The sequence below is a fragment of the Hemicordylus capensis genome, chromosome 1 (genome assembly GCF_027244095.1).
Source record: "Hemicordylus capensis ecotype Gifberg chromosome 1, rHemCap1.1.pri, whole genome shotgun sequence".
In the NCBI taxonomy this organism is placed as follows: domain Eukaryota; kingdom Metazoa; phylum Chordata; class Lepidosauria; order Squamata; family Cordylidae; genus Hemicordylus; species Hemicordylus capensis.
In genome coordinates this window covers 294,087,529-294,108,409 of record NC_069657.1, presented here as the reverse complement: position 1 = coordinate 294,108,409, position 20,881 = coordinate 294,087,529, and positions in this window count along the sequence as shown.

Below are 20,881 nucleotides of genomic sequence, written 5' to 3'. Positions count from 1 at the left end.
TCCATAAAACTTCAAATAGTCCATGTACAGCAGATGGTTGATTTTACTTGATGTTTTAGATGTTTGGTATCCGAGGCCTGTTTTGTTTAGTATTTGTGAAAGTGGAGTCATGGCGATTACAAACAACAGAGGGGTTAGTGAGTCCCCTTGCAAAATGCCTCTTCTAATGCTATCCTGTCCAAGTGTCTTGCCATTGATTATTAACTGTGTATTCCACATGCTCATTGCTTTTTAAAATAAATATCTGAATGTTTTTGCTGACACCAGTTGTTTCTAGAATGAAAAGTTGTTTCTAAACATTTAGTATCCATGTCTGAGGCAGTGAATTGAAGGCCTTCTTGTAGTCAATCCATGCAACACTTAGATTGGTTTTTCTTCTCTTGCAATTTTCTAAAATCATTTTGTCATTCAGTAGCTGGTCTTTTGTGCCTCTGGTGTTCGGGCAATTTCCTTTCTATTCAACTGGAAGCTGCTTATTTGTTAATAAGTGTTGCATTACTTCATCTGCTATTATTCCAGTTAATAATTTGAACATGGTTGGCAGACAGGTTATCAGTCTATAATTACTTGGAACTGCACCTTTTGCTGGGTCTTTCATGATGAGATGAGTTTCCCCAGTTGTTAACAATAGCAATAGCAATAGCACTTACATTTATATACCGCTCTATAGCTGGAGCTCTCTAAGCGGTTTACAATGATTTAGCATATTGCCCCCAACATCCTGGGTACTGGTTAGCCATTGTTCAATATCACCTCCTTGCAAAATGTGATTGAACTGTTTTGATAGTTGTTTATGAAGGCTTGTTAGGTGTTTAAGCCAAAAGCCATGCAGTTCATCGTCGCCTGGAGCAGTCCAATTTTTAATTTTCTTTGCTCTTTCACTTCTTAATTCTGGTGTTATTATTAGATCTTGCATTTGTTGGTTACATTTTTCAACCTCTTTCACCCAGCCTGCTTTTTTATTATAATCTATTGGATTGTCCCATAGTTTCCCCCAGAATTGCACTGTTTCTTCTTCATTTCGTGTTTCTAGGTTTCTTGCAGTTTCTCCTTCTAGGCTTTGGTAGAAACGTCTCTGATTTGACTGGAACTGGAGATTTTGCCTGTGTAATTCTGGCTTCATATCTGCCAATCTTCTTTGACACTGCTATTATTTGCTGTTTTATTATTTCCAGGACTTCTCTAATTTTCCTTGAATCTAGATGGTACTTTTGGATCAGATACTGTTTGGTGTTTTCATTCTTCAGCTTCTTGTCTTTCATATCTTTCAATTTATTAGCATCTGATCTAAGCCTGGCAATTTTATTTTCTAATCTAATCTTCCAGTTGGGTGATGTACTACTTTCTTTTTTTTACAGGTCCACTGATTTTATATCCGAGCTCTTGTGTTGTTATTGTTGCTGCACTGTACATTAGTTGGTTTGTTTCTTGCAAATTATTGGTTGTTATTTCTGCAAGTGCAGCATTAACATCTTTTAATGCCTGAGCAAGTTGTTTTTTGGCAACTGTTTTTAGAGCTGGAAGACAAACCCTGGTGGTTGTTTGGTTCATGTGCTCAATTATTTTTTGCTTTAGTTCTTGTTGCTTTCCTGTTAAACAGCATTCAGGTTTTTGAGGTGAAGGCAAAGGGGAGGTTGCCTGGTTTTGATTTTGAAACATAGGAACATAGGAAACTGCCATATACTGAGTCAGACCATTGGTCTATCTAGCTCAGTATTGTCTTCACAGACTGGCAGCGGCTTCTCCAAGGTTGCAGGCAGGAATCTCTCTCAGCCCTATCTTGGAGAAGCCATAGAGGGAACTTGAAACCTTCTGCTCTTCCCAGAGCAGCTTCATCCCCTGAGGGGAATATCTTGAAACAGTTCAGCAACAGTGGCATCCTCTATTTCCGACACCTCCCCCACCTGCGCCTGAGCAACTTGTTCAGTTGGTGGTAATTCTTCCATGTCTTGAGCCTGAGTTGCTCTTTGCATTTCTTTCAGCTCAACTTCTATGAATACTTTATTTCTTTTTATGAATCTTCTCTGGTCTGCTAGAATCTTATTATGAATCTTCTCTGGTCTGTTATTTCTGTATCTGGATGCTTATCTTTCCAAATTTGGTACATTCTTTTAAAATAACCTCTTCTAGTTGGACTAGACTTATAATAGCAAATCATTATTTCCTTGTTGGCATTTTTTGTATATTTTTTCCGGTTAAGTGACATTTTTTCCAGTAACCCTGCAGTCTCCAGCCCTGGTTGCTCAACTGAAGATCCTGAGTCCTGTAGCCCACTTGCTACCAGATGTCCAGGGACTCCAGCACCTGGCGTGGTCCTTGTTGACCCATCGGCAATGACCGATCTGGTATAGATTGATTAAAGTTACGTCTCACCATATTGTTAATGGGAGAGGCACTCTTTGCCTGGCTCCTCTGATGAGACCTGTCCAGTATGGTTGGACCTCTGGCATCGCTCTCACCTTCTTCAGAGCATGCAAGCCCCACAACCACACCAAGGTAGTGCTTCACTGGGGTGGTATTATTATTATTATTATTATTATTATTATTATTATTAATTTGATTTCTCTACTGCCCTTCCAAAAATGGATCAGGACAGTTTACACAGAGAAATAACAAAGAAATAAGATGGAACCCTGTCCCCAAAGGGCTCACAATCTAAAAAGAAACACAAGATAGACACCAGCAACAGTCACTGGAGGTACTGTGCTGGGGGTGGATAGGACCATTTACTCTCCCCCTGCTAAATAAAGAGAATCTCCACATTAAAACGTGCCTTTTTGCCAAGTTAGCAGGAGTTACTAAGGAAGGCTGCTGCAGCAGGCACACAAATCTCCATTCTGAGCCTTCTTTGGTAGCTGAATATGAGCCACTGTTTACTAGCTATAGTTTGCGGACTTGTTATTTTCTATTTTGCATGTCATATGTGCATGATTAATGCTTAATAAATATTACTTTTTGTTACTGATGATCAGAAATTAGAATTTTGTATGCTGTATCTAATTGTTTCTGTCATTTGTCAGAATCAATGTCATGTAGCTTTCAAGATTATCATTAAATATATTTTTTATATTCATCAGTGTGTTTGTTATCCACCTCTCCAGGATCATTCATAATTGAGAATGTTTATTAATCTGTGCAATCAAATAAATGTCCTGCACATAATGAAAGCTTTGTTTGCACACCTGTTTTCCTAATGCGTTGTCTGTTTTTGACTGCATACAAATAAATTCCAAGTGAGTACAACTGGATTGCTACCAGCATCTGCAGCTAACCGAAAATCCTCATGAGCATGAAGATGATCTTAAGGTTTCCCAGCAACCCAATACCCTCAGCTGCATCAGAAAAAGCACTAAAACAGACACTGCAGCTCCTTTGTCTTACAAAGATGATAAAATGTATTTAGAACAGCCATTTCCTCTATAAGCAGGAGGAAGTACCAGCAATGAAGCACCAAGCAAAGCAAGAGGCAGTCAGGCAAGTTAAGCACCTGTATGAGTTTAACAACAGGGTGAGGAGGCCAGGGCACTAAATACCCCCATTAAAAATTCACTGCCTTAAAAACCTAGCTTTCCCAGTCAACCAGCCCTAAACAGTAAACAAACCATAACTAGATATGAAAAGGGAAAGCCAGCAGGGGAGTGTTTGCTGTCCAGTGTGGCATGCACAACGATCTGCCAGTAGGGCAAAAAACAGTGGCAGCTCAAGTCCTCTGTACACCTGAGACAAAGTGCCAAAGGTTGCCCTCCCTTGAATGCACCCTCCCTTCCATTCCTTTTTTTTAGAAGTGGGGGCAGAAGGGCATTTTCCTGCTGTGCTAATATCACAATAATCAGTAGTGTAGGGAGGCCAGCAGTGGCCCCGGTTCAGCCTGACACCAGCAGCCCGCCTAGCCATGTCCCCTGCATCTGACGTCAGATGCAGCATCTGACATCAAGTGCAGGGGGCATGGTTTCGCTCACAAACAGGGCAAATAATGGCCAGTGCCGCATTCACAGTGTGGCTGGGAGCAGCTCTCTCTGCTTTAAAGATGCATTCCTGGCTGCGCCGTGAATGCGGCGCTGGCTGGAATTTGCTCAGAAACAGAGTGAGAGGCCCTGTTGGTGAGTGAAACCTCACCCCCTGCGTCTGACATCAGACAAAGAGGGCGTGGGTGGGGTGCAAGGTGTGGCCCCTGTGTGCTGTGGCCTGAGTTCTTTGAACCCGTTCGTGCAATAGTGCAATAGTGGCTCCACCGCTGACAATAATCTTCTACCTGAGGTGACTGCCTTACCTCAGTTCATGGATGCGCTGCCCCTATAATTGTCACTGTGTATGCTCAGTGCAATAATCTCCTGGCTCCCAGGGGTGCTTTAATCTCAGTGCAATAATCTCCTGGCTCCCAGGGGTGCTCCCAGGGGTGCTTTTTAAAAAAAGTAAACCTACTTTAAAAGGAAAAACTATGGTGTTTGGGGCTTCTTAGTTTAGAAAAAACTACAGACATGATTGAGGCTTATAAAATTATGTGTGGTATAAAGCAAGTGGATAGAGCCTTTTCTCTGAGGCCTATTGATAGGAGAACAGGCCCAATCTACCTCAGATTTCAACCACTCAAGTGTAATGGTTGCCCTTTATGTTTTAGACATTTCTCCTTGCTTGGGAGTGCGGAGTCTGAGCCAGATTTCATCAGCCCTGACATAAGCCCTTCTCAGCTATTTTCTGGGCTAAAGATAAAAATTGCAGGGACCAGCCACTGTTTCCTCCCCCCTTGTATGTGCAGTTGTTCCTCACTTTTTAAAAAAGAAGGATAAAGATCCAATAAAAATATGCATTAAAATACTACAACTTAGCAGTACAAGAGCAAAATGAAAAGTACACCAGAAGGGTGTGCTTAGGGACTGTGTGTTCCTAAGCAAAAGAAGCAGCAGAAAGCATGGGTAGATGCTGTGAGAAGAGAAAAGTTGTTCAATTAGATATCTACATTGTTTGTGTATCAAGACCATTTCTGTATTAGTAGTACAAATAACTTTTAAAAATTGTATAATACAGTAAGTATGGATAGGACAAATTTAGATTTAAGCCTGCAACCATAAATCAATCTGAGTGCATCCCACTAGCCAAACTCCTTGATAAATTTCCTGGTTTTCCTGCAAAAAACTGAGTCAAGTTCCTGGCAGGGCGCAATATATGGCTGATTGGCTGTATTTGTTCACAAGTTGTGTAGGCATGATCTAACGTATAATTTCAGATATCCCAGGTTTTCGTTATAATCCCCAACTCAGTTTGTTCTCCTTTTTCCTATTATGCAGACCAGCTGTTTCACATTCCAGCATTGTAGCGTCTCCAAATTTATCTGCCAATTCTCACCAAAGATTAGGTTTTACAATGTTGCGCCATTGCCCAGGTCTGAAATAACTAAATGGCAAGTTGAAAAACTGAGCCAAAAGTCTGAGATATTCAGCCAACAGACTAGTAAGAACATGGATTCAGGACAGAAATGTTAATACTGCTTTTCTGCCAGCAATCAGGATTTATTCATTTCTGAAGGAATAGCAAAATGTAGTTTTAAAAAGCTCATGATTCACAAGCCAACACAATTTGTCCAGTCACAATTTGTTCAGTCACCAAAACCACCACCCAGATAGTGAGGCCTATGATGGGCTCAATGCATGTTTTGGTACTGCTGCCTCTTATAGGCATGGAGGTTGTCAAGCATGTCAGGCAACAAGCAGGCCTGCTCAACTTAGGCCCCCCAGCTGTTTTTGGACTACCGCTCCCATAATTCTCAGCCACAGCAGCCAATAGCCAGGGATTATGGGAATTGTAGGCCAACATCTGCAGGAGGGCCGAAGTTGAGCAGGCCTGCAACAATGCATGGCTGGTGAGAATGGGATGCATTTGGTTGTGTAGATGTGATCATGACAGTCCACCCAGCAGCATATAACGGAACATTCCAATCTTACCCTGATGAATAGCTGTGAGTCTTTTCACGTTAGTTCATCAATCGGAATGACAGGATTAAATAGTAAGTACTATGTTATGCTAACAAACTTGCTCTCTGTTGTATTTATATGACGAAATGGCATTAACCAGGAGTTCATTGCTTATGACGTGCACCGAGGCATTGCTCTCAGGATAGATTAATTGCCATCTGTCCCTGCCTTATGTTACAAAAAGGCTGAATTTCCCATTGGAGATTCTTACTTAACCTTTAGTGAATAACCTGAGAGTTTGTCTTCAGGTAAAAGTGACCATCATCCCATGGAGCAAAATATAACACATCTTGAAACTCTGAATGATCTGCCAGTCAGGGCTGATTCCTCTGCTTGCGTGGAAAATCATTTTTCACTCTGTGACAGTGCTTCCTCATGTACCTGTTCTTTGTTTAGTACAGGATGAGCTGGGTGAAAAACATGTGTTCAGCTCATTGTTTACAGAAAGAGGAACTGTGTGTGGTAGAACAAGCAGCTGACCACATGAAATCATTCACTGATGCTCCATCGACTGACATAAACCTTTATCACACAGTGAGCAGAAGACTGTAGGGATGAGGCATAAGAAAGGTTTCATAATCACTTAACAGTGACTCATCGATCTGTAAAATGGGAATAATAATGACTTTTCTAAGGGTGATTATGAAAATGAATAAAGAGAAGTTATTACCAATCATGAAGATGATCAATATAAGCTATGATGAAAAAATTGTCATAATGGCCCAATATATCAAAGTACAACAATGGGGGAAATCGTGGAGTTATTTTTGTTTGGTTTGGTTTTTTAAAAAACGGGATTAAATTGTCTTTTCTTCTTACTTGGTGTGAGTAACATTGTCTGTTACTGACACCAATGAATGTGAACTTTATAAAGCTCTGATTGTCCCTCATACAGGATAAAATACATTCTGTGATGAGTTAGCAACAGACTGTGCTTCTGTGAGAATATGTTGGCATCTCTGTCTGCTATGCAAAAATCCTATGAATATGGAACCCTCTGGAAATGTAACCAGGGTTTAAATAATCCTCCTGGAGTGGATAGATGGGCTGCAGAATTATCACAAGTCCACCAGAGGCAACACATGCATTCAAAGGATGAATTTTGGATTGGGCCATGATGCAATAAGACTGTTGTGAAGATGCATCTTAATGGCAACCATATATAAAAGGCTACAAAAGTCAGCAACCCACCCCCAGACAGGGGCGTAAATATAATATGGCAAGGAGAGACAGTTGTCTGGGGGCCCACTGCCTTGGGGGCTCCCCAGAGGCAAGTCACATGACTGACTCCCCCAGCCACACATCCGCCCAGGCTTCCTTCCATTGTATTCATCCTCTAAAATTGATGTTTGTGTTAAGACCTGGAGCTACCAGAACAGCATGTCTTTCTCTGGTACCATTAAATGACTTGCATCGTCCACAATTTACAAAACCTTTTAAAAATAATTTAGGATAATGTTCTATTGTGGCACATAGGATGGAGATATATAGATATAGATATATTTACTATGCTTTTTGTTACCACTATTCAGCCTCATTTAAGATTTCTTTACTTCATGAGCTGAGCTTCAATGAGGGGGGGCATTTTAAAATCTTGTCTCTGGGCCCACGCCAACCTTGCTACGCCCCTGGCCCCAGAATTATAATTACTACCTATCTATATGTGGATTTTAAAAATACCTTTTCAGAATTCAAAAAAATACTTACATTTTATACTTGGTGACTTCACTGCTGCTCTTATATTGGTTAAAATGAAAGATAGAGGTGGGTGTTATCAGATTACTGATAACACGCTAAAACTTCAGATGATTTCTTCCACTGGTGGCATATAATACTGAAAAATTTTATAAGAATAAAGCTAAAAAAAGAAATGGTTCAGGGAAACATCTTAGAACACCTTATTTCCATGGGTGGGTCAGTGTTCACCTCTGTTGTCCAACACCATGCACGAGTTATATCTAGGCACTAGTCATTATACTGTTATCACACCTATCCCGAGGCAGCTTCATTGGCTGATAGTTTGCTTTTGAGCTAGTTTCAAACTTGCTGGTTTTTGACTTTCAGAGCCCTACACATGACTTGGGACCAGTGTACCTGTTGGACCACATTCACTCATATAAATCTGCCAGGGTCCTCAAATCCTTATCACAGGTCATGCTCTCAGCCCCACCACTGACACAGAATCAGTTGGTGGGGGCCAGGGCCTTATCAGTAGAGGCCCCCTGTCTTTAAAATACTCTCCCTGAGGTGAATAATCAGTCTCACTCCTTGATTAGTTTTTAAAAGATTAGTTTTTAAAGAAGCATGTAAAGATGGGGGTGGGGGGGTTCAGTTTTAATTGGCTTTAGGTCGGTCTGTCATTTTATCCTGCTGTTGGTTTGTTCTTACACTTGTTTTATTGCTATTTATTGTTGATTGTGTTTTTATGGTAAGTCACCTTCAGCAGCAGTATGTTGGAAAGGTGGGAGAAAAATAGAATGAGTGAGTGAGTAAGTAAGTAAGTACCTACTTGCTAGAGCAATTTAATTGCAAGCATACCATCTCTTAATGTTTTTAAAATTAGTCTAATCTAGGGAATTTTGAACTGTAAGAAGCAACAAAAGTTCTTGTTCCACCCCACAGGCTAACAAATGTATCATAGCTGAAGATGTTGTGGGCGAAAGCCCACATAACCACATGTGTGAAGTTTAATCATCAAGTGCTGTGCATCAGATGCAGTAAACTCTAATCCATGGAAGATTATTTCTTGTTTTCACAGCAACAGGCTAAAAATGGCTGCTCCCATGGAAGCTGAACTAGCCAAGGTCTGCGCACCCCAAAGCTATTCAACATATGGATTGCCAAAGGTGATCAAAGAGACTGTGCCAGTCTCCTCCTCCTACACATACACACACTCTCTCATACACATGCGAAATAGAGAGATTAATTTGGATGGGCTAGCTCAGATCACAAAAATGCTGACGTGGAGCAAAACTACTTGGCTTATCTAGTTTCCTAGTTAGAGTATGAGGCTGTTCACACAAGCAGCCCTATCCAGGCTTAGGCAGGGCTGCTCATGTGAAATGCTGGGATCAGGGCTGATCCCGCTGCTGCCTCCCCAGTAGCCCAAGTTTTTAACCAAGGCCTTTACCAAGGTTAAGGGCATGAGCCCTTTACCCCAGGTCCAGGACTGTGTATGTCTAGAGCTCCCAGGCTCATGTGTGTCTAGACCGTGTGTGTCTAGAGCACCCAGCTTGAGAGTGATTATGCTGCTTGTGCAGCATATTTTTGGATTCTTGGAGGCCAGGATTCATTTTCCTGGCCTCCAGAGATCTGCCATGCTCAGAGCAGTGTGGACCGTGTGGGTGCGTGTGCTGCACACCACACACAAAGAGCTGAATTGTCCCCTGCAATGTTCATGTGAATGACCTTTAAGTCTTTCCCCATGGAGAGGAGAGGGATTGGTACAGGCAGGAGCGTATCTAGGGTTGGGCAGGCAGGGCGCATGCCCTGGGCGCCACTTGAAGGGGGATGCCGATTTTTTTAATTATTATTTTTTTAAATGGCCACCAAAAACAAAATGACCACCACGCATGCTCAAATGGCCTCTGTGAGGTGCTAGGCCATGCCAGGCCTCGCAGAGGCCATTTGAGCATGTGGAGTGGCCATTTTATTTGCAGTGGCCATTAAAAAAAATATATATTGTAAAAAATGGCCACTGCACATGCTCAAATGGTCCCTGCAAGGCCCTAGAGGCCAGCAGGGGGAGGGAAAACCTTTGCAGACCTTCCATGGCCTTTAGGAATCCCCCCGAAGGGGCTACAGGTATTTTTTTTTTAAAAAATTAATATAATATGTCACTGTACACATATTCAGTTTGGCACTATGTCCAGAGAATCAGGGCTTGTGAATACTGAGCTGAAGCTTATGAGCTAGAATTGTATTCATTTGCTCTTACTTAGCTTGTGATAAGTGAGTTAAATGTGATGTCTTAATAATATGGCTATTAATGGTGAGTTTGTCTTTGAATCAATGTGAAATCCTTAGTATTAAGGCCCACTGGGCGTTTCTTGCTCTCTTTCTCTCATTTTAACTGTCTTTCTGTAAGACTAGAATATATTCCAAGCAGTGACACTGTTTACTCTGCATATCTTTTGATTATTTTCAGAGTATCTGGAAAAAGTCAAATTCTCCATTTATTTTTAAAAGTTATGTAATCGTAATGCTACAATGCATAGTAGAGAATTAGACAGGCACTTCTGTTTAATTTTCCAAGTACACCTCCACATAGTATTTGGGTATTTCATGAGCCCCAGCATACTGAAATTTGTAGTTTTCCAGCATTTTTTGGTCTGGCTACGTCCACTGCTAAATAGTTTTTGAAATATTAAAAGATTAATGAGCTTGACTTGTATTTTTGAGCTGATATTATGGTAAAGTTATCTGAAAGATGGGTGTCAGATGTTTGGACAGGGGGCGCAATTTCAGTGCTTGCCCTAGGTGCTATTTTCCCTACATGCGCCATTGGGTACAGGTTGTGTTCAGGACTGCATGGTGTTTCTTAGGATCTGGTCCTATTCCAAGCTGTAATGCAGAAAAATGCTGATATAAATATCCTAATTGGAAATGAAAGCATCTAATCACCCTCTCAGGGGGTCGAATCCTGCTGCTCCCTGGGGAAGGCTGATCTAGTTCAGTGGTTCTTACATTTTGGTGAATGCAAGACCACTGTTTTGGTTTGCCTGTGCTTTGTGCATCATCACATTTTCTTACCTTACTGACTCTGGATGGCTGAAAGCTTGAGTGGCTCTGTATTAAAACTCTACTGCTGCATTTGTCCTCAATGGTCTTCTACGTATGCATGGAAGATAAATGTACAGACACAGACTCAGGTTTCTTAGAAGCTTTTATTCTAGTCATTTGCACTGCTTAAGAGGCAAAGTGCTATACAGTTTAAATACGAAATGGAAAAGTGGTCAATCTCTTTATCACATGGTGGAAATTTCAATGAAACTTCTGGCTGTTTGGAATTTTCCTCTATTATTTTCATGGTATTTTAAAAACAATTCTATTATGTTTAGAAGTTTCCTCTCTTCTTTTCTGTCTCAGAGACCCTCTGAGAGCACCAGGGGTTGCTGGAATGTAAGCACCCCTAATTTCTTCCTAAGTGCATCTTAAAATGAGGTATTAAAATGCTTCTAATCATTTCTTCCTTCATGTGCTCCTTCATGGCCAGTCAGAGGGCACCCACTGACATTATGAAGTTTTCCCATTCTGCTGACAGTGCAAAGCATGCTGGGAAGGCAAAAGTGACCTTGGAGGACCTTCCATGGTGGTTGGGCTTGCTGCTGCTGCTGATTTCAACAATGGATGCTGCAGCTGGCATGCTTGTGTGTTTCCTGGATTTGTAGACCCAAACAGAGGTCCTCCTTGTGTGCCACAGATGGGTAGGAACTCCCCTGCTTTCCTAACTAACCCCATTTGGTTGTGTGAATGAGCCTAGTTCTACTGAGGGTTAGGGATGTGCACGGAATAAGCGGGGGCTGGTTTGAAGGTGGGATACCTTTAAGGGTGGGGGAGGATGCTCTTGCCCCTCCCACCACATTTCCTCTGCCACCGCTGCACTGTAAAAGAGTCTGGTGGGGCGGCAGCATACCTCCCTGCTGCCCCGTTCCTTTGTCGGACCAGAAGTGACCGGAAGTACCCCGCGTGTGCGCGCTCGTTGGCAGCGCCTTGTTTCCTTTTTAAAATTCCTGCCTGGTAGAAAATCCTTTGTTGGAGAACACTGGGCACTTTGTGAAGCTATTCATACATGCAAGCCAAACTGGGCTAAGGAAGCCCAGCCTGATTTTGGTGGCGCGTGTGTACCGCCAGGAGCCACATGGTTCTTCCCGGCAGCGGCGCAGTGGCAAATCCGCTTAGGGAGCCCACCACTTAGCCCAGGTTTGTGGTGCAAGCGTTCCCAGCAAGTGGGCTAAATGATTGTGTGTTAGTGCTATGTGGCTTCGTGTGGCACCTACACACAAGTAGCCTTCTGGCCTGCATCAAGAGGCCCCATAACGCACCTCACACTCACACGGTACATTATGGAAGTTCTGGGGGCCTCCCAGCCCCAAGAAGAGGGAGAGGGAGAGGCAAACAGTAACGCCAGATAAGCACCTGCGCCCTTGCTTGAACCATGCACACACACACACACACACACACACTCCTAGATCAACAGAGAACCACCACCAGACCAATCCAGACCTTCTCCCTCTCCCTCCCGCCCTCTCTTTCTCTCTCTCTCTCTGTGTGGAGCAGCTGTAGCTGCTGTTGGTGCTGCTCGCTCACAGCTCCCTCTCAGCAGCCTATGCTCGTGCTGCCCTGCCTTGCATGAGACATGCATGCTGAGCATCCCATCACGTGCATCACTGTGACTGTGCAGGTGCAGGCAGGTGGTGCAGGCCCAGCTGCACTCAGACCTCAGCATCCAGCCCCCTCCGCTGCACAACAGGCTATTGGGCACGCAAGCTGCATCAGCGGGTGGACTGCTGTAGGGCGCCCACTGTGCAGGCCAGTGGTGGTGGTGCAGCCACTACCCAGTGGTGCAGCCACTACCCAGGTCCCCAGCGGGACATTTGCCTAGGCCCCACTGGTGGAGGACCGGACTTCAGACCAGAAGTCTGGTCCAAAGGGCACCACTAAATGCAGACAAACTGGAATAGAAAATGGAGGAAGATAATTTAAATTACTGATTGATTGATTGATTGTCAGCTTTTTATACCTAATGACCTCAGGTCATTAAAACAACCTCAGGGCAGTTTACAAAGCATTTAAAACAATATAAAACTATAAACAGTCACACAATAAAAATATTAAATTAGAATATAAAAATACAAATTTTATTGAAAGTTTTTAAAAAAAAAACACAATGAGACCATACTATACAGAGCAGCAGCAACAAAAACAACACTTATATAAAAGCTTGAGTAAAAAGTCAAGATTTCACTTGCTTTCTAAAAACTGTGAGTGAGTAGCCCACTGGGAGAGCATTCCAAAGTCTGGGGGCAATAACTTAGAAGGCCCTGTCCCGCATGCACGACAGCTGACCCTCCTCATTGTCGGCACGCAGAGCAGAGCCCCCTCTGATGGCCTTGTCGAGTGGGCAGAAACTCTTGGGAGAAGGCAGTCCCTCAAATACCCAAGTCCCAAACCATTAAGGGCTTTAAAGGTCAAAACCAGCACAGTGAATTGGACCCAGAAGCAAACTGACTCTCAATGTAGCTCTTTCAAAATGGGTGTAATATGATCCCAGCGGACAGCTCTGGATAAAATCCTAGCTGCCACATTTTGCACTATCTGCAGTTTCTGAATATTCTTCAAGGGCAGCCCCACGTAGAGCACAATACAGTAATCCAGCCATGTTGTTACTAAGGCATGGGTAACTGTGGCCAGATCTCCCTTCTTGCGAAAGGGACGCAGCTGGCACACTAGCTGAAGCTATGCAAGGCCCCGTAACCACCGCTTCCACCTGAGCATCCAAAAGCAGAGACAGGTCCAGTAATATCCCCAAGCTACATACCTGCTCTTTGAAGGGAAGTGCAATCCCATCCAGAAGCAGCCAAACCCCCTCATCCTGATTGGATCTCTTACTGATTTACAGCATCTCCATCTTTCCTGGATTCCATCTCAGTTTATTAGTCCACATCCAAGCCATCACTGTCTCCAACCCCTGATTCAGGACATCCACAGCCTCTCTAGAATTGGGTGATAAGGAGAGATAGAGTGGAGAGTCATCTGCATATTTCTGACAACTGGGTCAGTCCCCAAATGACCTCTCCCATAGGTTTAATGTAGATGTTAAACAGCGTGGGCGACAAAACCAAACCTTGTTCATTTATTCGCCTGACCCCACAGGACAATGGCCAAGGAGCCAAGCAGTAGTCCCCCAGCACCACCTTCTGGACCCTCCCCGCAAGGAAGGACAGAAGCCAATCCAAAGCAGTGCCTCCAAACGCTGCTGAGAGATCAAGCAGAACCATGAGGAACACACACGTTCGTCAAGCTCCTGGCATAGGTCGTCAACTCCAGTGACCAAGGCATTTCTATACCTAGGACGGAAGCCAGATTGAAAGGTGTCTAGAGAACTCATATCATCCAAGACCCTCGGCAGCTGGGACACCACCAACTAACTGATGAAACCAGTGAAGCAAGTGCTGAGAAAAATTAAGGAGAAGGAGGGAATGAACAAAAATATATTAGAACAGGAAGGGTGTTAGTACTGAGTGGCCTAGCACCTCATGGAAAGAATTAGGACAGAAAAGGGTTATAGGCTGCAGAATAACAGAATGACCTTTACTTCCAAGTCCTACCTAGTCCAGTGGATCTATTCCCATTGGGAGTGGAGTGGAGGCGGGGAGAAGAGAGAGGGAGCAAGGAAGGGAGAGACTTTGTTCACATTCAGGGGCAGTGTGGGGACTATGTGATCAGGAACTCTGAAAATATCAATAGCTGATTTAGTATAGTTTATAACAGCATATGTTTTATCAGTTGTAACCACACACACACAGACAGAAATCTCAGCATGGAGATTTTTTAAAAGCAAACCTGTAGCCCTATTCACACATCGTGTTGAATGCATGTATAATCTGTGTACGTTTATTTATGTACAGATCTGTGCACATGTACAGTCATTCACATATTTTATCCAGTGCACGTAAGCCCTATTCACATATTGTGTTCAACACATGTACAGTCTGTGTATAGTGAACACATGTGCAGATCTGTGCACATGTATAGTTCTTCATAAGTTATGCTGAATGCATGTACAGCACTACACCTCCTATCTGTACCATGTGTTTGAGAGAACACATGCATAGTGTAGTGTCTGAATAGGGCTGTCGAGTAGTAGTACATTTCCTATTAGCATCCTGCACTTGAGGGAGCCTGTACCCAAGTCCACTTTTTAAATGAACTCATGTACTGTCATTCACCCAAACACATGTATATGTATGCAGGCATCAGTATGCACGTGCAATGTAATGTCTGAATAGGGCGATTGCCTCTGCTAATATCAAACCCTTTTTGCCTGACTCCAGCTCCCTTGAGGAATAGCCTTTTGACATTCTCCTGAAAGACCAAGCCTTTGTCACATGAGTGCTTTCCGATGAACTGAAGGGGAATTGATGCAGGCGGACGTACAGACATGATTTTGTTGCCTTCTTTAAGATGGATGTTGTAGCACCTAATGTGGGTTGAAATGATTGGTTTAGTCATGTGGTTGAAATGAGTGGTTGAAAATGAGTGGGTTTGGCCCTAGACCCAATCTCTGCATCAGTGGTGTAGTTGCAAATTCAGAAGTGCAGGTGCTCTCCTTGACAGCCCCCATGGCCATGCCCATCCCAACAGCCAGAGAAGCCGAGACATCGCTCCGTCCCTGAGCGTCCCCACTCCACTCCATCCTTGCTCTGCATTGAATCTGATTTCTGACTTCGAGCAAGTAACTTCTCTGGATAGAATGTAGGTTGTTTCTTGCTTTCGGATTGTGGCTGATAGATGTAGTCTGCACTGTGTCGTTGGCCGGATAGCCTGTGTGGATTGTATTGCTTAGTGGCAGGGGACTTGTAAACACAGGAGATAGAGGAAGAGGGAAAGGGAGATGATTTATTGATTATATATTTAAATCATCAATAAATTCAGTTGTGACAGATTCTATGTTTTTTTCTTAAAAGTAAGGGTATGCAAGAGGGGCCTACATATCCAAAATAAGTACATATATAGCTGGTCAGTGGGCTCTAATGTTGGGTAAGGATTAGTACCTGTAATAACAAAAGAAGAGATCTGATATACTGGAAACATATAAAAGCTTCCATACCAAGAAGACTGTATAATATAGGTTTCATAATGCTATATACCCCATGGATGCTCCATATGAGAGTAGTTCTTCAGCTTAGTTTTCCATGGATCACTGCAGGAAATAGCAGAATGTAGCAGGATTTGGACAAGGCAGAGGCAGTCTGGCAGGTCAGCAGATGATAGATGATAGGCAAACACTGAACTAGAAAACATTTTTCATCGATTTGATTCTGTGAGTGAATTTGTTTTGTGTACGTGCGTCTATTGCCTTACTCCCCGACTACTTGGATACCAGACTTTATAGGAAGGTTTTTGCAAGCAATATTCTACAGATGATCAATGCCGTGTTGCAGAACTGGGAAGAACATTCTGTGATTTCCTGCCGTGAACTGTGGACGCACCTGATGGAACCCATAAGAAAATGAATGTGGAAATGGGACAGGAATGGAATTCCTGTCGTGGCCTCACTCTGTTACATACTAGCTTGCAAAGCATGTAAGTAATGTGTAATCCAAGCAAAAAACCATAACAAAAAATGAATTATGATGTACTATTATTTGGGGTGGGAGTGAAACTTCTGTAGGCCATATACTGCCAGTTATTTACATATAGGTGGAAAGGTCCAGTTGTTAATTTTGTAATTTGTGAGTAGTTGCAGCAGACTCCTGATTACAGATATGCCAATTTTCCCTATTTCCCAAGGAGTCCCTATTTTCTGGTTCACAGTAAATCACTGGAACGACCATTTCCCTAATTCTGCCCTTTTTGTGAGGTGCAATGGACTTACTGTAAAGCTTAAATTATGCATTTGGTTAGGTCCCGATTGCCATAAATTAGTTCTGCAATGGCGAAAGGGGACTTTATTCATCCCCCACCATGGCCCTGATCTGGATTGCCCTGAGGCTGTCATTTATCAACAAGGAAAACTCTCTCTCTGGTGCCAAAGTGCTCTTGCATTGCAGTCCAAATCCGTGCGGAACGGCTCTGTATGCTAATTAGGGTAAAAAGAAAAATCAAGTATGCACTTCCTATTATGTGTGGTTTGACCCTTAGGCTGAATTTGCATGTAACATAGAACCACAGGTCCAATGGTTCTACACACAGCTCTCCAGCTCTCCCATCCACATTTGGATGTTCAGTGCTACATGGACCTTTGGTTTGGAACAGTAAACTTCACTACAAACCAAAGATTCAAATTGGAGTCTCATCAGCATTTTACTTTTATTTATTTTTATTTTTGCCTTTTTATATCCCGCTCTTCCTCCAAGGAGCCCAGAGCAGTGTACTACATACTTACTTTTTGGGCAAGGTGATAGAGCATGTGGTGGCGACCCAGCTGCAGAGGGTCTTGGGTGATACGGATTATCTGGACCCTTTTCAATCTGGCTTCTGCCCCGGGTATGGGACTGAGACTGCCTTGGTCGCTCTAGTGGATGACCTACGCCAGGAGCTAGACAGGGGGAGTGTGTCCCTGTTGGTTCTGCTGGACCTCTCAGCAGTGTTCATTACCATCGACCATGTTATCCTTCTGGGCCACCTCTCGAGTATGGGAATCGGAGGTACTGCGTTGCAGTGGTTCCGGTCCTTTCTTGGAGGGAGGGTCCAGAAGGTGGTGCTGGGGGACTACTGCTCGGCTCTGTGGCCATTAGCCTGTGGGGTCCCACAGGGTTCGGTCTTGTCCCCCATGCTGTTTAACATCTACATGAAGCCGCTGGGAGGGGTCATCCGGGGACTTGGACTGAGTTGTCAGCAATATGCGGATGACACTCAGCTCTATCTCTCCTTGTCACCTGATCCTAGGGAGGCAGTGGATGTCCTGAATCGGGGTCTGGAGGCCATGATGACTTGGATGTGGGCTAATAAACTGAAATTGAATCCAGACAAGATGGAAGTAATGTTGGTCAGTAGGAGAGCCAGTAGGGATGAGGAAATTTTACCGGTTCTGGATGGGGTTGCACTCCCCTTGAAGGAACAAGTACGCAGCTTGGGGGTATTACTGGACCAGGCTCTGCTTTTGGAAGATCAGGTGGAGGCAGTGGCCAGGGGTGCCTTTGCACGGCTTCGGCTAGTGTGCCAGCTGCATCCCTTTCTCGGGCCACAGTTACCCATGCCTTAGTCACATCAAGGCTGGATTACTGTAACACACTCTACATGGGCTGCCCTTGAAGAACATCTGGAAACTGCAGCTAGTGCAAAACGCGGCAGCGAGGGTTTTATCTGGAGCTGCCTGGTGGGAGCACATCACACCCATTTTGAAAGAGCTGCACTGGCTACCAGTTTGTTTCCGGGTCCAATTCAAGGTGCTGTTTTTGATCTTTAAAGCCCTAAACGGTTTGGGCACGGGATACCTGAGGGACCGCCTGCTCCCAAGGGTTGCTGCCCGCTTGACAAGATCATCTTAGAGGGCTCTGGTCCAGGTGCCGACAATGAGGGAGGCTTGGTTGTCATGCACTCAGGAGAGGGCCTTCTCTGTTGCTGCCCCCAGACTCTGGAATGCTTTCCTGGTGGCTATTCTCTCCTCAATTTCCATCACAGCTTTCAGAAAAAAATGTAAAATCTTGGCTTTTTGCCCAGGCATTTATTTGATTCTCTGCTGCTGCTCTATATAATCTTTATTGCTTTTATGATTTTTGTTTTAAATTTTTAAATCAGATTTGTTTAATATTTTTTTCCCCACTTAATATTTTAATTGTGTCTTTTTTACCATCTTCTGTTAAAAAAATTTTTTTTTGCTGTAAACCGCCTTGGGATTGCTTTAAAGAAAGGCGGTATGTAAATTTAACAATAAATAAATTTAACAATAAATAGTTAGGTTTCTCCTCACAACAACCCTGTGAGGTAGGTTAGGCTGAGAGAGAAGTGACTGGCCCAGAGTCACCCAGCTAGTTTCACGGCTGAATGGGGATTTGAACTGGGGCCACTGGTCCTAGTCCAGCACTCTAGCCACTACACCATGCTGGCTCCTGAGCATGACCTCAGGTTGTGCTACCAATGAGACCAGAGTTGGCTAAGTCTGGACATAATGGGTCCCTCCAACTCTGGTTCCCTGTTACGTGAGAAGGCGGCCTTAGTGTGAATTGCTAATCTTGCCATCAGGGAAGAGCCACTATTGAGTGCCTCATGCCCCAGCCATGCCTCCTTTGTCTGATGTCAGATGCAGGGGGTCTAGCTTTGCTTGCAAATGGGGCCATGCAGCCCCATTTGCAGACAAAATCTCCAGCCAGCGCTGTGTTCACAGCATGGCCTAAAGGGCAGGGAGAGTTGCTCCTGGCCCCGCTGAGAACGTGGCACCGGCTGGGGATTGTGCTCTCAAATGGGGCTGCATGGCCCCATTTGCAAGCTGAACCAGCACTGTGCTCTCTTTTAGGCAGGGAGAGCCACTCCGGCTGTGTTGCGAATGCAGTGCTAGCTAGGGATTTTGCCTGCAAACGGGGCTGTGCGGCCCTGTTTGCAAGCAAAGCTATGCCTCCTGCATCTGCCATCAGATGCAGAGGGCGTGGCTCAGGGGCGTAACTATAATAGGGAAAGGGGAGACAGCTGTCTGGGGGGGCACTGCCTTGGCCCCCCCCCAAGGCAAGTCACATGACTGACTCCCCCAGCCGCGCACCCGCCTGGGCTTCCTTCAGTTGTATTCATCCTTCAAAACTGATGTGAATGTTAAGACCTGGAGCGACCAGAACAGCATGTCTTTCTCTAGTGCCATTAAATGACTTGCATCTTCCACAATTTACAAAACGTTTTAAAAAATAATTTAGAATGGTGTTCTAGTGTGGCACATAGGGTGTGTGTGTGTGTGTGTGTGTGTGTGTGTACACACACACACACACACACACACACACAGACACAGACACAGACACACATCTATCTATCTATCTATCTATCTATCTATCTATCTATCTATCTATCTATCTTACTATGCTTTTTGTTTCCACTATTCAGCCTCATTTAAGATTTCTTTACTTCATGAGCTGAGCTTCAGTGAGGGAGGGCCCATTTTAAAATCTTGTCTCTGGGTCCTCTCTAACCCTGCTACGCCCCTGGTGTGGCTTAGCATCTGCCATCAGATGCAGGGGCAGGGCTAGGGGGCCATGGTGGTGAACTGGACCCGGGCCGCCACTGGCCTCCCTCTGCCCTGCATATCATTCTTCAGGGCTCAGCTCAAGATATCTAGAAGTTCAATTTCTGTGTGTGTATGGTGAGGAGAAGGGATGCATATTATCACTTGTGGTCAAGTTCTGCCTAGCCTGAGGCTCCATGTACTGCTCCACCTTGTGGCAAGATGCTTCACTGCAGCAGTCCTGGAGTTTGTACAGTAGGAATGGTCTATTGGAAATATCAGAAGTCCTGATAGCGCCATTCCGTTCTCCCACCACATGAAGGCAGCCAATTGCAGGGCAATCAATCAACCAACCTTTATTACGGTCAGAGACCAGCATAAAATTACACGTTAATCGAGGGTGATACTAAAAGGACTAAAAGAGAATACCAGTTAAAAGTTACATGTTAAAAATTACAGGAGGATAAAGGTGATTGCAAATACAATGATAGATATCGTGAAAAGGCTAAGATTAAAGATAATTGCAATTTTAAAAGCTAAAATAGATAAAAATTACAGTACATATATGCATATTAATACTAAAGAACTAAAACTGCTAAAAATAAAATATTACTATTTCCATTATAAAAAAGCACAGAAAAGATAAAAAGGGAAATATAAAATTGTATAATCCAGATTAAAAACTAATAAAAGCAATAAAAAGCAGTTTAAGACAACAAGACAACAAGAGGGGAGGCAAGTGTGAGTTCAACCCAAAGTAATCGGGAATCAGATTAAGGCTAAAAGGACACACAGGAGCCTATGCTCACAGCCTATCATCTTCGATGAATGCCGATAGCAGCCGCACAGTATCTGGCAACACTCTATGTGATGGCAGGCTTTGTGTCAGAGAGTAACCACAAGCTGTAGAATTGTCTCAAACGTCCCGGGAACTTGCTTAACAATGGGAGAATGAGAGAGGCACAAATGTCTCTATAGAATGAGCAGTATAGGAGGACATGCTCAGTAGTTTTGATCTGTCCTGAGCCACAGGGGCATAGAC